The sequence below is a fragment of the Melozone crissalis genome, unplaced genomic scaffold (genome assembly GCF_028551555.1).
Source record: "Melozone crissalis strain CALT ecotype California unplaced genomic scaffold, PUWL_Pcris_2 ptg000066l_1, whole genome shotgun sequence".
Taxonomy (NCBI): domain Eukaryota; kingdom Metazoa; phylum Chordata; class Aves; order Passeriformes; family Passerellidae; genus Melozone; species Melozone crissalis.
In genome coordinates, this window is record NW_026535844.1 from 682,831 (window position 1) to 697,716 (window position 14,886).

General features: G+C 51.0%; 1 pseudogene; it reads right to left on the minus strand.

The window, feature by feature from the left end:
* LOC128945551 (uncharacterized) overlaps positions 1-14,886 on the minus strand; it is a 1,882,792-nt pseudogene that overhangs the window by 81,906 nt on the left and 1,786,000 nt on the right.

The following is a 14,886-nucleotide window of genomic DNA, read 5'->3' on the forward strand; positions in this document are numbered from 1 at the left end:
CTTTCTACTTCTTATACAATTTTTCTGCTGATCAATCTACTGGCTGCTGCCAAGCCCAAATCAGTTCTAATGTCTCTGAGGTTTGTCTTTTGCAGCTTTTCCAAAACCATCTGATTTTAAGCATTCCAGAGACACTGACTTCCTCCTCACCTGCCTCATTGTCCTGGGGCATCTCCTACTTCCTCGCAGCCTCCCAGGAGCTGGCAATGGGAAATCCTGGTTTGGGGAAAACAAGGGATGAGCACGGTGAGTTTGAAGGTCCCTCTGCCCAAGTCCATCTCTACAAGTCACTGGCACTCTGGGCTCCAGAAAAACCTCCCAAACACCAAGATTCAGCCCGGAAAAAGCCTCCCAGGGGTTCCCCATCCCTGGTCCCTCCCCTCTGGTGTTCGGGGGTTCCCCCTGTCCCAGCTGCGGGGGTCACGCTTGGATTGGGGGTCCCCCTTCTCCTCGGTGCCCACCCTGCCCAGGCTGCTGGCAGTCGCAATGCCAAAAGCTCCCCCTGCTTCGCTCTCCCCATTTCGGGATGCCGGGGCTTTTTGGGCTCCCGGGCTCCCTTCTCCCCTCATTCTCTGCTCTGGGCTGCAGCGGCTCCAAGGAGTCCCCCCTGCCCCTCTCCAGGCTCTTGAGGCTCCCGCCAATGGCGGCGCTCCCCCCTCTCTGGGCTCCCCACTTTGGGCTCCTGGGGAACACAGGGCTCTGCTCCTCCAGGCTGCCTCTGCCGGCAGCCGCCAACGCCACCGCCCGATGTCCCCCCAAGGGGCCTTTTCCGCTCAGCCTTCGACTTCTTCATTCTCCAAACATCCCCCAAAAACCCCAACCCAGGGACCCCCCAGGATATCTGGGGCGAGCTCCCCCTCCCCGCTCATACGTGCGATGGGGGGGCGATGATCCCACAGGTGGGGGCTGCGAATTCAGGCAGGGATCGACTGCATGGTTCCCTACCTCGGCTCAGCCTCGATCTGCCTTTGTCCCTCCTCTTCCTCTTCCTCCCACTCCTCCCCTTCCATCCCCGGCACTCCTCCTTCCCCTCTGTCTTATTCCCACCTCCTTTGCCTCTTTCATCACTGCTCTCTCTCCGCCTTCATCCCTTCTCTTCCATCCCTCCCCCTGCTCCTCCTCCCAAACCCCACCTCCTCCTCCCCCTCCATCCCTGCCCTTCCCTCCCTTCTCCTCCTCCCCCAGCAGCAGCCACACCCTCGCTGCCCCGTTCCCGCAGCCCTCACAGCCCGCGGCAGGAGCAGGGATGGAGCTGCGACAGGTCGGGACGGGCAGCGCGGGGCTCTCGGCTGCTCCAGCCGCTGCGGGCGGGGGGAACCCGGCCTGCGCCAAAGGAGAGGCAAACTGGGCAAACTGGGGGCTGCACATCCAAACTGGGCCTTGCTGGGGACCCTGCCTGGCCACTGCCAGCCCTTGGGGCTCCTCTCGGCACATCTGCCAGGGGGGAGCGCACACAGGGCTGGGGGATCCCAGCAGTGGCAGCACTGCCAGGGACTGGGCTGGACTGGGATCATACTGGGAGTGACTGGGAGTGCACTGGGTTCGTACAGATATCATACTGGGATTGTACTGGGAGTGACTGGGACTGTACTGGGTTCATACTGACATCATACTGGGATCATGATGGGACTGTACTGGGTTTGTACTGACATTATTCCGGGATCATATTGCCATGCCAGGGCAGACTGTGATCGCACTGATGGACAGTGGGATCATTCTGGGATCATACTGGGAGTGACTGGGACTGGCTTTCTATTGACATCCTATTGGCATCATACTGGGATTGTACTGAGTTTGTACTGACTCCATGCTGCCATCATACTGGGATCATGCTGAGATCAAACTGGGAGTGAGTAGGAGCCTGGAGGGGGCAATTGAGACCATGTTAGGGGTAAATGGGACATACTGGGATGAACTGGGATGGTGCTGAGGATGGCTAGGATCATACTGGCAGTGAGTGCCACTACTCTGAGGCTGACTGGGAGTGCTTGGGAGCAAATGGGATCATACTGGAAGGAACTGGAAAGATGGTGGAGGGAACTGGGGTACCCTGGGATATACTGGGAGTGACTGGAAGGAAAGTGAGGGTGAAAGAGAGGAACTGGAACCATGCAGAGCAAAACTGGTTTATTCTGGCAGAGACTGGGAGCACACTGGGCTCATATTTGGATCATACTGGGAGTGACTGGACTAATACTGGGAGGAACTGAGTGTCACAGTGAGCCCTCCCTGCACATCATCCCCCATATTGGGCCTGACTGGGAGCAACTGGGAGCAAATGGCATCATACTGGGACTCACTGAGGTGATTGAGGAAGCAACTGGAACCATGCTGGCGGCAGCTGGGACCAAACTGGGAGAGACTGGAAGTAAGTGGGAATATACTTTTGAAAAGTGCATATTTTGTGATTGGGTTTTCACAATTATTAATAGGAATATTATATGTCTTGTGTTAGAAAGTAACGCTGTATTAATTCTCTTAAGTAGTGGGTTAAATATAGTTTTAGGTTATTAAAAAAATGTTAAAATAGAAACTATGCTTGGTATGAGACTTTTTTAAAGAAAGGACTTGCAGCGAGATAGCAGCCACAGGACACCTAAATCTTTCAGAGAAAAAGAATTTATTGCTCTCTTGTCAGGAGAAATAACTTATTCCTGCCTCGAAGCTGCTGTTAGGTTTCAGAGGAAGAAGTTGACAATGACCAGACAGAATCCTGTGTTTGAATGGAATTTATGCATCATGTATGAAGTGTATGAATATGCAACAGGCTATTGTTTTAAATGGTTAATCCTGTGTTAACCGGTGTCCTTTTTCAGGCTTGTGCTGCCCAGAAAAAGGTACCCAGACATGCGTAACTTTGTAATTGTTGTCTCATATTGTCCTAATTCGATTTGTCGCAATTGTTATTACTCTAATATTATTACTATTTTTTATTACCATTTTATTACCATTAAACTTTGCAAATTTTAAAAGCAAGTGATTGGCATTTTTCACGATTTGGTAGCAGAGGATGGTGATGGTTACTAACACCTCGCTGCCGGTGCTTTAGGAGAGTCAGAGTGGGGAAGGCGCGCCCTGCCCCGTTGGCAGCCTCGCTCTGTCTCCCCTGGGGTAACCACAGACGCAGGTTATGGTGGACAAAAGGAGACAATAAAACAAAGAGAAGGGAAAAAGGCTCCCTACAACCGTGGTAACTCGTCCCCTAAGAGTAGTAATGTGCACGAAGAACCCGGGAAGGAAAAGGGATTGGTAAGTATTTCTCAGGGGGGCAGGTACAGGGGGATGAATGTGTGTGAATGAGAGGAGGGCTGGTTGTCCCAGACCTGCCAAGTGAGTGCTGGAGTCTCCCACGCTGCGTTTCTGACTTTCCGCGGTAAGTGGCCAGGAGAGAGACGAAGTGAATGTTAACAGGAGTGAGAGAATCCCCCGGGGTAACTGGGACTGGGTCTCAGAGAGGGGCTGGACCCCTCGGGGGAAGGGAGCAGAGGAGTTTCCGAACCCAATCCACTAGGAAACAGGACAAACGAGGCCCCTAAAAACCCGCTGGATTGAGGGATAAGAGTGCCCAAGAGCATCCAGAATTAAAACCTGCTGGGTTGAGGGACTAACATTCCAAGAGCATTCAGGGTTAAGCAAAATTCTGCCAGAGTGAAGATATCCTCAAGAGCATCTGGGATTGGAGCACACAGCTGGACTGAGGGATAAAAAAATGCCCAAGTGTTGGGGAAGATGAAACAGGAAAGCCTTATAAATATGATTGTCTGGAAAACTTCTTGATGGAAGACAATTACTTAATAAATTACTTTACTTCTAGGAAAATATTAGAAGACATGCATCAGAAAACGCACTGGGGTACTCAAGCTTTGTGTGATCATTTTTTAAGGAACGATACGTGCACTGGGATTTTTGGATTTAGGATGTATCCTTAATTTGCCAAAGGATAAATAAAAAGGTGATGAGAAAAACAACATTAGGAGGTCCTGAGTCAGCTCGTTGGCCATTTCAAAGTATCCAAGCAGAAGTTTAGATTTGTTAGGTTGTGGGTTTATTTGTAAAAAAACCCCATTTAATCTAGAAGAAAGAGAATATGCCATATGTTAGACAGGAGATTTCAGGAGAATAAAAATCTTTGAAGTATCAGAATGCCCCGAGAAAAAACAAGAAAAGAAAAAGGGAAATGAAAGGGAAGGGAACAAGAGGAAAAATCAGAGAGAGAGTGGGATCCTCTGCAGGTCTTGCCCCCTCCGTTCGCGGCCGAGGCGCCTGTCCCGGGTTCCGGCTCGCTGCCCGCCTCAGCTCCGCCTGCCCCGGCGCTGTCGCTCAATTTGTGTGCCCTGCTCCCACTGCCTGGCCCGCGGCCGCTCTGCCGCCCATGCTGGGCAAGATGGGGGTTGCTCTGTCCTGCCGCCTGCTCCGAGGTCACCGCGCCCACCGCACCCAGGGGGGGTCCCAGCCATCCCATCCCCGGCTGCCCTGCCCGTGCCACCTGCGCTGGGCACCGCCGCTGCTGCCGGGCTCTCCCACCTGCCTTTGCTCTGCCGGCAGCTGCCGGATCAGCCGCCATCAGCCATGTGGGGGCTACCCATGCTCCGCCTCGGGCTCCACGGGAAGATCCCCCTCTGCCGATTCCGGCAGCAGACCCTGCCCACACTCCGACCCAGCCTCGGCGGGATATCCTCCCCTGACCCCGTCCTGCTCTGAGTTACGTCCCCTCGGTAACCACAACTCCGGCTGTTCAGGGAAACTCTCTCTCTCTACAGGAAGTACCTTATTGAAACACTAGGAGCTCAGTTAAAAGGCAGCCCTCTCCAAATTCTTTCCCAAACCACGGGAGAAAGGCTAGAGAAGGTAAAAAAGTGAAAGAGTTAGATGAAGGGATTGGTCTATTTCCGTTCAGAGAGGCTCCCATGGGAGGGATACACTGCCCCCCCCGTGGGAGCCACCAGCGCCCCTGCCGGCCGTGCCCGGAACTGCACCCAAGGGCAAAGCGCCGCAGCCCAAAGGCCGGGACTGGGTCCGGGCTCTGTTTGCTGTCAGTGCCGCAGCTGTTGGTGTTTCTTTGCTTTATTATACACACTAGTAAAAAACTGGAATTCCTATTCCCATATCTTTGCCTTAGAGTCCCTTGATTTCACTAGTCTAAACATTAAGAGGGAGGGGGTTTGCATTCTCCATTCCAAGAGAGGCTTTTTCTGCCTTCCCGAGCAGACACCTCTCTTGTAAAGCAAGACAAGCACCCACAGGCACTGAGGGGGCTGCAGGAGGGGCACAAGAAGGCCCTGCAGCACTTGGGCACAAAGGCACAGCAGGTGAATGCAAGAAGGGAGCAGCAAAAGGCCAAGCTGAAGGCAAAGGCCAGGGCACAGTTCCTACAGCCCCTGAGGGATCAAACCCAGGGCCCAAGGGGGCCCCAGCACCCAGGGCATGGACTCGGCCACAAGCACCTGGCAGAGGCATTGCCCTCCTCGGCAGGGGAGAGCCCACCCAAACAGCCCCTGGCAAGGAACCAGGGCTCCAGCTGCAGGGCACAAGGACACTGCAAGCACAGACAGCAGCACCCTCAGGACCAGCAAGTCCACCCCTTGATGGACATGGATTGGCAGGGCTGTCACAGCTCACATCACACCAGGGACCCTCCACACTGCAGCCCTTGAGAACATTCAGGGTGGGTCTGCATTGAGAGGAGGCATTTTCTGATTGACACAGGGGTCTCTCAATCCACTCTGAATCTTAGACCTAATGGGGGGGGAAATGCCAAAAATGTCTCTGATTATTCAGGGGATAAGTGGGAAGGATGTGTGGTTTTATTCAACCATTGTTGGCAGAAGTGGGAGATGGGTCTGAAATCCATGAATTTTTACTTGGTCCTAATTGTTATCATGATTTACTGGGAAGGCATTTGATCGCTAAACTCATAATGCAAATTAATATTATAAAAAGTGATACAGAGGCCAGTTCTGTTGTACCTCTGCGCCAAATGTCAGGCAAGGCCTATGCTGAAGTGAACCCAGAAGTGTGGGCAGACACAGGGAAAGAGGGAAAATTAGATATGGAGCCTCTACAAATTACTTTAAAGCAACCAGCACAAGCAATATCCTGTTCCAAGAGAGGGAAGGCAGGGCTCACAGCCTGGTATTGAGTCCCTGTTAAAGGCAGGGCTTTTGGAGCCAGGGATGTCTCCCTACAACACTCCTATCCTGCCAGTCAACAAACTGGATAGATGGACAGGAGGAGGAAACAGAATTTTCAAGTGTTAAAATGAAGATTAACTGAGGCGGCTGGCCTGGGCCTTCCAGACACGGAAAAAGAATTTGAATTATAGGTGTATATTAAAGAGGGTCTAGTCAAAGGAATTCTTGTGCTAAAATGTTCAACCCAGTGGCCAGAGAGTGGCCTCGCCTGAAAAGTGATGACAACAGGAGGATATCCTATAGTTCAAGTCTGGCATCAAGGTAAAACTTGGACAACCTAAACAGCCTCTAAATAGATGAGCAGGGCTCGGTTATTACAGTATGAAACTTGTTCAGTGGCACAGGAGGATTTAGAACTGAGGACAGGGCAAGGGTTTAACCCAGCCTCCTGTTTGAACAGCCTGGAGAGGGGCTGGCAAGGAACCCAGGACTGCACTCAAGGGACAGAGCTCCACACCCAGGCTGGGAGAGATTGATGGGACATTGCCTGGCCTGAGGGAGAAAATGTGTTTGTGGCTGGCTCTGCAAGGGCAGCAGAAGGGAAAAGAGCTACAAGACAGGCTGTTATTAAGGAAGGGCAATCAGACACAGCGCAGGTCACCGCCCCATGCTCAGCTCAACCCGCCCAGCTGTGGGTGCTTGTGAGAGCCTGGCACTGAAATGCCCTGAGCAGCAAGGCTTCAATATCTTCTGCTGACACCATGGCACCTAACAGGGGGGCAAAAGCAATTCTCACTGCTTCAGCAACCACTGGAGCAGATATCAAGGCACATTCTCCCACAGCAAGCTGGGCTGGCACAGAGCCTGCCCTGGCACTTTGCTGCTGCCAACACCCAGCCAGGACATCGGCTCCTGCCTAAGGAGTGCAAAGCAGCACCACTGGTGGCCAAGGGGCCCATGCCAAGTGTCCCTGAGGCCACAAACAGCCGCCAGCACAGCTCAACACGGGGGGACCCCTCAGCCTGGCCTCAAGGGCTCTGAAGCCCCGCAGATTTGCACTTCCTGCCTGCAGCAGGAGGATGGGAGGCCGCCCCTGAGCCTGCCCTGAAGGCAACGCAACAGCAGCCAGGGCTCCACAGCGGGCCAAGCCCCTGCGCCTGCCCACAGATCCTCGCCTGGAATCCTCTGCAATCCTGGCCACCCTCCTCTGCCATCTCCAGCCACTGGGGCCAAGCCTTGCTGCCACTGCTGCAGCTTCAGCGCTGCCTGGGCCTGCACTGCCACAGCTGCTGGGGAACACCACGGCACAATTCCACTCTGGGGCTCACTGACACCCACACTCTGGGCTGCCTGCCATTGCACTGCTGTAAATGTACCGATTTTGGTTCTTTTAAATCTTATTTCTCTACTCAGGCTTGGTTTGTCTTTGCCTTGGGGAAAGGAATTTTAAAGGTTTTATTTAAGGGGTGTTACCCTGCTCAATGGAGATGAGTTTAACATCTGAACACACTGGGAACAGCACAAAAGATACCCACAGAGATTACGACCATCAGCAAAACATCAACATTGCCCAGCAGCAGGAAGGAAAGCTTCATTCCAGGCAGCCTGCAGAGGAGCTTTAGAAATGCACATTAACACTGCTGGGCAAAGTGTGGACAATGCACCTGGGTCTCTTGCCCGGGGCAGGAATTGGGCTGCTTCCCTCTGCCCCTCACCCCAAGCTCTGCCTGCTGGCACTGATGGAATTTGCACAGCTCAAGGCAGAGCCCAGGGGGGAGGATATCTGACCCTGCAACACAAACGGGTGAAGCTGCAAAGGGAAACAGCAGATGGAGAATGTTGGGAAAACTTCACTAAAATAAATGGGGGAAAGAATCATCCCTCTGCCCACTCCAACATGTGCTGTAAATGTCTGTGTTATATAGGGTGCATTAGAGCACTGAGATATTCTTGCTGCCACAAGTTCAGGGAAATCAGTTTGGAATCCAAGTATTTCATGATTCAGTTAGAGAAAAGTGGTGAATTGATGAAGTCTTGGCTGAAGAGAGCACCCACAATGGGGAAAAGATGAACGGCCACCAGAACAAATCCTACAACACCATGGACCAGCCTCTGGGAACCCAAACCAATTCATATCAGGAGCCACAGAACCCATTTCTCATTTCAATGGCATCATTAGATTACAAACTGCCCTCACAATAACCAACCAGACAGCTCCAGCTCCTGACCTTCCTGCTGACCAATCCACTGAAATGAGGAACACAACCCTTAACCATAGGATGGGATCAGATCATCTGTTAGCAGAAAAAGGAAGAGTTTGTGGAAAATTAAATTACTCAAACTTGTCTTGGCAAATAGATGACAAAGGAAAAGGGGAGAAAAAAAAAAAAAAACAACGGAAAAAACCCCCAGACCATGTACCAGTCCAAACGTGAAAAGGATGGGAATGGGACTCGGTTTTGTGGCTCCCTGGCAGACCATGGGTTAAACGAATGCTGTTTCTCCTCGGATGTGCTACAGCAACTCTCTTCCTTTTACCAGGCTCCACACCTTGAGAGTGCAGCTCATTCAGCAGCTGAGTGAGGGGTCAGGGACTCATAGATAAGGAAGTAACGGATGAAACCACCAGCTTCAATAAACCTTACTAATTAACATGGATTGCTGCTCACAGAAAGTCCCGCTAAATTCCTGAACTTCCAGAAGAACAAACCATTTACAGAGCCGTGAATATCGGCTGTTATACAAAAGTGGGGATGCACATTAACGAGGACATGCGGTTCCCGGATCGGGAGATCTGAACCTTCCAAGTACCTCAGCCAGTGGGCAAAGGGAGAGGGAGATGAGGCCGGGAAAATGAGGATAAAAAGGAGGCTGCGAAGTACATCAATGGCAGAGAGCGCACGGCAAATGCCCCACGGCCTCTCCCTCTGCTCAGCAATAAAGTCACTTTTACAGGACTCCTCTGCGCACAGAAACCTCCGGCCACGGAATTTCCCCGCGCAGCCCCGGGCACGGGGCAGCCGCCTCTGTCCCAGCCACAGCAACCGGGCCGAGCCAGCGCTGCTCCGCCAGCGGCTCCTGCCGAGGCAGCGGCCGCAAGGAGACCGCGGGCAGCCGCTCCCGCTGCGCCCTCACGCCAGCGGCAACACGGGCCGGACACGGCACAACGAACCCGCCCGAGCCCCCTGCCGCCCCCGAGGCCCGCAGCCAGCCCTGAGCCCCCGCACAACCCAGCGCGGCTCCCACCTGCGCTGCGGCCGCCTACGAGCTCCGCCGCCGCCTCACCGCGCTCCGGCCGCTGCCGCCCCTCACGGGACCGCACACACGCTCCGACAATGGCGCCGCTGCCCAGCCACGGCCGCCCTCAGCCCGCCACCGGGGCCCTGCTCCGCCCCGCTCCCACCAATCAGCGCGCCACAACCACGACTGACGGCACCACCGCCCAATCCCAGCCAGGGGCGGGCTCTGCGCACGGCACAGCCCCGCCCCGCGCTCTCAGGGCCCCCCGGGCTGCGTGAGGGCAGAGCCGGAGCTGAGGAACAGCCCTGGAACGGGCCCGGGCCCGAGGGGGATTGAGCTGAAAACACAAACAAAGTTCTCCGCACCTCCCGCCACGGCTTTCCCGGCACTGCGGCTCCGGTGGCTCCGGCTCAGCGGGAAGCCGTCAGTTTTCCTACCCCTAATTAGGAGCATTAGTGCACCGCTTTAATTTACCGCAAGAATAGGAAAACTGCCCAAGCTCTGTGGATGAGTGGGGGAAGGGAGAGATTTCTGACAGAAAACTCCAAAATCGCAGAGCAGGCTAATGAGAACTAAGTGAAGACCCTTAAATCCACTTTTCCTCCCATGCCTCCATTGTGAAAAACGCCCATCACTTTAAAAAAAAAAAAAGTTTAATAGTAATAAAATTGTCATAGAAATAGTAATATAATTAGAGTAATAATAATTTGAACAATTAAAGTAGGACAATACGAGACAATAAGAAGTAAGTTACGGAGGACCGGGTACCTTTTCTGGGCAAAATAAGCCCGAAAAAGGACACCGGTTAACAGAGGATTAACCTTTAAAAACAACAGCCTGTTGCATATTCATACACTTCATACATGATGCATAAATTCCTTTCAAACAAAGGATTCTGTCTGGTCAGTGTCAACTTCTGCCTCCTAATCCTCAGCGGCGTCTTCGTGGCTGAGCAAGGCGGGAAGAAGTTCGTTCCTTCTGATAAGAGAGCAGTAAATTCTCTTTCTCTGAAAGATTTAGGTGTCCTGTGGCTGCTATCTGGTGCAAGTACTTCATCCATTTCTTAAGAAAGTATCCCACATACATAGTTCCTACTTTAACTACAAAACTACATTTACCATACTCTTAAAATGTTGATACTGCCCTCATAATCACTACCACAAAATACATTATAGTATTTTATATCTGCATGGAGGCATATAATAGGTACTTTTCACACTGGCAAGGGAAAGGGATTCCTTTAATCTGTCTAACCACAAATAAAATAAATAAAAAGGCTTTCCCTCTTACAGCAAAAAATCTGATATGCCCACAAACACCACAAATGGGGGCGGGGGGGGATTTCCTGGAATTCTTTTAATTTGCTTTAATGCACATAAATCACGACACTAGTTTTTCCACATAAAATGCTGCACTTGTTGCAAACAAAATCTTAAAATCTCACATACAGAACTATACAGTCCCAAGAATCAAATTACCACAATGCAGGGGAAAAAACCCACACAGCTCTCCTGTACCTCAAGTCTTGGGAATCAACTTATAACAAGCTGTCTCTATTACAGCTCTGACAGCCCACAAACACCGGTTCAAGTTAAAACCCTTCTAAAAGGGTGGCTTAACCCTTTTGACTCAGACTCAAGCTTAATACATAGCTTAACCTAGATGACACACAACAAAAATTACCAGCTTGTTACAATTATTACTTTTACACAATAGTCAGCAAAATCTCACACTACACCAGATGAATCCAAAGTTGCAACTTTGCAAACTCCACAAGGAGAGGGATCACAAAGGCACCGTGTTACAGCGTTTGATCCTCGCCTCCCAGGTCCCACAGGCAAAGGATTGGTTAACACTGAACACAAAGCCTTATAAAGACTGGTTATACTCAAACACCAGGTGTCACAGCGAATGCTGCTCCCCAAAACTGGAAAGTTCACACACACAAACTCACTGTGAAAGGGGTATTTCTTTCCACACACACAAACTCACTGTGAAAGGGGTATTTCTTTCCACACACACCAACTCAGTTATAACAACCTTAGACCAGCATTTGCCCTTACGACTGCTAGCCCCAGTTGGTGGCAAACTCAGCTCTCTATGCTGAAACAAATGGCAGCACCAAAAGCCCGAGCTCAGTACAACAGTTCAACAACTCTTTCTGCTGGCAAGCAGATTTCAACTGCAACTTCAGCTTGCAAGCACACTACAGAGGCACAAATTGCACGTGGGACGTCTCCCACGACTTACCAAAGGGCCTCTCCTGACCACGCCTTACCGGTCACTGTTTAAAACTGTTTCAATTTTTAAACATACCGTTTTGTCTGGAGTTTTAGTAGTCAGGGGTCCTTGTCTGCTGCTGGATGAACAGTCTGTGCAGCAGAGCCCACTCCTCCAGGAATATCCTGGGGGTGCTGTTGCAGAATGCGGCCTTTGTCGGGGATGAGCCATTTGTCAGGTGCAGGGAAAACTCGGGGCTCAATATGAGTCAACAGCAAGTTCCGTTTATTGAAGAGAGCATCAGACACTTATACAGCAAGTAATAAGCTTATGAATATTCTGTAAGCCAAGCAATCTATTGGTTAAACGATACCATCAACTCTTCCTCATTCCTTTGGGCCTACATTCTCTATTTCCCACGTCTCTCTGTCCACTCGTTACCATACCCAGCTAGGCCCAAGGACACGCTATCTTGCAGGTGCAAAAACTCCAACTAGCTGTGTTCGGTACTTTCCCAGCTCCTGGTCGGCTAACAAGCGAATGTCTGCATGACCTCTGTCATGTAGCCATTTCTCCACAGGGTGCACCAAGGGGGTCCATGACCTGAGCTGGTCTCACAGCCCAGCAGAGCCTCCTCCTGGCTGGCTTGCTAACTGAATCATTAAAACTGAAGATCATGGACAAAGTCTCTCTAACTAGTCAAAAGTTAGAAAGTTGTATGTTTATTATACCGGTGGGCAGCACGGGGGAATCATTCTCAAAATGCATGACCACACTGCATAAGGATTTTTGCCTTCTGTTTATTTCCCAAAATAATACATATACATAACCCCAGCACCTCCCATCCCCGCGTTGTATTAAAATGAGATTATTAGTCTTTCACGCGTGCGCAATTCTTCTCTTGAATTGGGTCAGTGGTCTCAAATTGGGCCAGTGGTCCCAGGGATGAAGTCAGGAAGGTCTTCATCAGGTGCTGGGCATTGTTCTACTGGTTTCAATATGTTCCTATAATGGTTCACTTGCTCCACTTCTTTCTACAAATGAGCTCATATTATAACAATTAGCTTTAGCTTAAGCATCCAATAATCATTAACCTAACATTGGTGTATCTAACTTCAATATGAATTGGTTCTAACACTCAGCTAAAATCCTAACCCTTTAAAATCATGATTCAGTAGGACTTAGCTGTCGTAGGAAGGGGACCAGGACACCAGGTGGTTAATCACAGGTCCAGTTTATTAAAGAAAGCATCAAACACTTATACAGCAAATAAGAAGCTCATGAATATTCTGTAAGCCAAGCAATCTATTGGTTAAACTATACCATGAACTCTTCTTCATTCCTCAGGGGTTACATCTCTCTTTTCTCATGTCTCTTTCACTATTAGTTATCATATTGCAGCTAGGCCCAAGGACACACTATCTAGCAGGTGCAGAACTTGGAATTAGCCACGGCTTTGTACTTTTCCAGTCTGTAGTCAGGTAAATTTCCCAACACTTAGCAAAACATAAGATGTGAAAAAGGCTTTTGTGTAACTAAAAACAGTGTAAGGCCATCCACTGACCAGCCTGTCCAAGTAATAAGATAACCGTGACACAAAGCAGAGCACCAGAGGACAATTAGACAATACCATGTTAAAATTAGGGAGGCCATACTGAATCCTTATCAGAGGATGTGAAACAGCAGGATGGAGACACAAAAAGAAATAAAACATATTGACCTGACACACAGGATGTTGTGCAGATAAGCTGGAGTGTGAAGAAGTCAAAGAAAGAACTTCCCAAAACATCAGAAAGTTCACAAGATTTTTTGAATAATGCATGAAACACATGAATGTGCATATATCTCAGCAATGTAACAGTATAAAGATAACATTGTCTGTGTACACCCCTGTGTTCTTTGGCTGTTGGCCAAGAGCACTCCAGCGCATGGGAGGGGGGGGAAATATCGTCCTTTTCTGGATTATTATTATTATTGTTATTGTTATTATTATTATTATTATTATTATTATTACTACTATTACTATTACTCTTACTCTTACTATTATTATTAAACTTTTAAAAACTCTAAGCAGTGAATTTTGTTTTTCACACCCTGAACAGGATCAGGACCCCCCTGAGTCCCCCATTCCAGTGAACGAGGACCCCCTGCACTGGATCCCAGCCAGGCCCTTATCTAGCACTGGGACCCCCCCAAACCCTGATTCCCAGGAAGGGACTCCCCCTGAACCCCCATTCCAGGGTACCAGGACCCCATTGCATGCCCTTATTCAACACCAGGACCCCTGTTCACCCCCACATCCGGGACTGGAACCCTCCCAAAGCCTCCATTCTCAGGCACAGGGACCCCCCTGCACCCCCTTATCTGTGGATATATCTTATCTGTGAATATATGTATTGTTATAACAGCAATAAGAATACAACAACTGAAATATAGTGAGAGTCCTATGTGTCAGATAAGTGGGTCCTAGCTATTCTAAATGAGTCACAGCTGCGAAGTCCTTAGTTGGGCAGCAGCTGTGGCTCGTAAAGACAGCTGGGATAAAAGGGGTGAGTCCAGAGCCCAGGAGGAGCCCCTGAGAAGACACATGAAGAGCTGTGCTGCAGAGAAAACAGCTTGCTACAGTATGGGACTTGAGAAATATGAATAACAACAAGAATGAAACACTTATCCAGCACAGGGCCCTCCTGCACCCCCTTATCCATCACCGGGATCCCCCTGCTTCCCCTCATCCAGCCCGGGGATCCCCCTGCACCCCCTTATCCAGCCCCAATGCCCCCCCGCACCCCCTTTTCCTGGACCCCCCCTCCTGCCTTCCCCAGCCCCCACCCATCACCTTCCTCAACACCGGGGGCCCTGCACCCCCTTTCCTGGGCACAGGGACGCCCTGGAACCCCCATTGCCCTCACTCCCCATTCCTGGGCACAAGAACCCCCCGAACCTCCGTTCCTGGGCAGGGGGACGCCCCTGCACCCCCTTATCCGGGACTGGGACCCCTCCTGGATCCCCTTCACGTGTTCTGGGACCCCCTACACCCCTGCCCGGCCCTCCCGCCCTTCCCAGACCCCAGACCCGCCCTTTTCCTTCACCTTTGCACCCCCAGATCTCCCAAATTTCCGAATCCCCCCAGTTCTCCATTCCCGGCACTTTCTTAAAGGGGTCCCAGGGGTTCCCAGGTGGTTCTCAGAGGGCTCCAGGGCGGTCGCAGCGGGATCCAGAGGGATTCTCTGCAATTCCCCCGTCCCCGCCCCGCCCCGCCCTCCTCGGTCCCTTTCGCTTCCGCGTCCCAACCTGC